The sequence below is a fragment of the Alligator sinensis genome, unplaced genomic scaffold (assembly GCF_000455745.1).
Source record: "Alligator sinensis unplaced genomic scaffold, ASM45574v1 scaffold280_1, whole genome shotgun sequence".
NCBI classification, from domain to species: domain Eukaryota; kingdom Metazoa; phylum Chordata; order Crocodylia; family Alligatoridae; genus Alligator; species Alligator sinensis.
In genome coordinates, this window is record NW_005841835.1 from 2415732 (window position 1) to 2418356 (window position 2625).

Sequence of the window (2625 nt, forward strand, 5' to 3'; positions counted from 1 at the left end):
TGACAAAAGACAGGGTTAACAAAATATAAAACAACACAAACAGAGCAAACAATATTGCTTGGGGAAATATAAAAAGGCACAAAATACAAAATGTTAAAGGACAAAGAAATATAGGGCCTGGGCCACTGGAGGGGGAGAAAGGGGGGAAAACCACAATGGCTCTTGTCTACTGCAAGAGGAATTTCTTGTTAGCTCACTCGCCCCAAGTCACCAAGCTAGGACTTGAACTCAGATCTCCCACATAGTGGGCAAAAACACTGCCACACAGCCACCACTGCTGGTACTACTTCAAGCTGCTAGGGGTCTTGACCTTCCTGGAGCCCTGGCCTCACGTTAAGCTGCCTGGTCTCCGATTGGAGGAGCTGGAAGCCAAGCTAGGACCCCTCAAGTCGCTGCTCAGATCCTCCTGCTGGCCGCAGCCTCTCCTAGGGCATCCTGGAGCCCAGCAGGATACCTCTCTTACCAGCCACACACCCTGTTGCTGAGGGTCCCACTGCTGCCTGCAGGTCCTACTCCTCCAGGCTCTTCTAGGGCAACTGCTTCCACCCTGCTGGCTCAGCTCTTGCTAGTTCTTCAAAGCTCCTCCTTCATAGTCCCTCACTGGTCTCCCCCTGAGTCAGGTGCTGCCCCTTTTATTCCCCTCCAGGTGACCCAAGGGGCCAATCAGGGGACATGAGGGGTGAATCTCTGGGCCTGATTGGTGAGGAAAGGGAATCCCAAGTCCTCCAATCATCTTTTGCCCTTTCAAAACCCCTGAGCTAGGTCACTGCCAGCTAGCCCATCACACCAGTAATGTGTCTGTGTGACAACAGATGGGGCTGCATATCTTTCAGAAACAATAGATACATCGGGAAATGCTCACACAGTAGAATATTTAAAAGAAGTGGCAGTGAAAGCTGTAATAAATTGAACAAAAATTCAACTGTTACATGCGCAGTTTTGTCGCAGACAATGCTGCAAACGTGGCAAAGATGAGAAGATACTTAGAAGAAGAAGAAAGAGAAGGATGCTCCTCAATAACATGGCTGCAGTGCCCATTTAATGCATCTTTTAGCCAAAGACTTAAGTACTTCTCCAGGAATAAAAGAAAATATTGTTGAAGTTGCAAAATACTGCCGTAACAACCATTTTGCTTCAGCTTCACTGAAGAGAGCAGGAGGATCCAAATGTTCTCCCTCAAGATGTTAGATGGAATTCTGTGGTTGTTTTGAACAATTTATTAAGAACTGACCTATTTTACAGATTTGTGAAGAAAACCATGATAAAATGGAAGTATCTCATCCAAAGTATCTAACATTGGATTAAAGAGGAATGTAGAGGATATGCTCAATATACTGAAGCCTATATCCATAGCCTTAGACAAACTTTAGAGAGATTGTTGCTGCATTGCTGATGCTGTTGAAATTTGGAAGGCACTTCAAGAGACATTGAAGAAAGAAATACCTAACCAGAAAGTTAAACTTCAGGCAATAAAGAAGCAACTGGATCAAGCACTAACTCCACCTCATTTTCTTGTGAACATTCTCAACCCCAGATGTTAAAGGTAGATAATTAACTTCTAAAGAAGATGATGCTGCCATGGCATGGGCATCTCAAAATCACTCCTCAGTTATGCCAGTCATAAATTTCAGGGCTGGAGGGGAACCATTTAAACAGTGCATGTTTACTGATGTCGTTTTGAACAGTCACTCCCCTGAATTGGTGGAAATTATTAGCCAGGCACCTAGAAACAGAGTTCCTTCAGTTGCAAACTTTTCACAGCAGTAGCTTCCTCTGCAGGGACAGAGAGCATATTTTCATCGTATGGTATTATTCACTCAAAGCTAAGAAATCGACTGGGAGTTGAAGAAGCAGGAAAACGTGTATTTCTGTTTCAGTCTATGAATAAAAATGACAGTGGGAGTGGGGAAGATGAGATCTAGTTGTGGAAGTTTTAAGGACAGTGTACGTTTAGTGTTGTGATGGCTTGTCTGTTAGAGTTAATAACATTTGAAAATTAAAAAAAAAGTTTACGGACAGATGTAAAATGCTATATTGAGTTGTAAATTAACATGTTTTAGTGATCAGATTTGCACCATTGTTTAAGAAATGTGACAAAATATCAGTGGGAAACTTGATTTAAATCAGGGTTTTCTCATGGTGATTTAAACCATGATTTAAGTCAACTGTGATTTAAATCAATCCACCTTGGCCCAAAGCTTGTAAAAACATTTTTAAAAACTATTTAGTCCAGGAGCGGGCAATTATTTCAGGTGGAGAGCCGCTCACCCAGTTTTGGCAAGCTGTCGAGGGCTGCATGGGTAGCCCTGCCCCTTGACAGGTGCCCCGCTCCTTGGTCACCATCTTGGGACCAATGTCCCAGGGCCAGCACTGGTGGGGCCCAAAGCAGGGCACAGGCTGGCAGGGGTCTGTGGAGCCATAATGGTGAACAAGTTAAGAGGTTGTGACTTGGATGACTACACAGTCCGGTGGGTGGCGAATTGGCTAGAGGGTCGCACCCAGAGAGTCGTGGTGGATGGGTTGGTTTCGACCTGGAAGGGTGTGGGCAGTGGGATCCTGCAGGGCTCGGTCCTTGGACCGATACTCTTTAATGTCTTCATCAGCGACTTGGACGAGGGAGTGAAA

General features: G+C 44.9%; 1 protein-coding gene across 2 annotated transcripts in view; it reads right to left on the bottom strand.

The window, feature by feature from the left end:
- Nucleotides 1-2625, bottom strand: part of LOC102378332 — a 9242-nt gene that overhangs the window by 4042 nt on the left and 2575 nt on the right. The window lies entirely within an intron of this gene.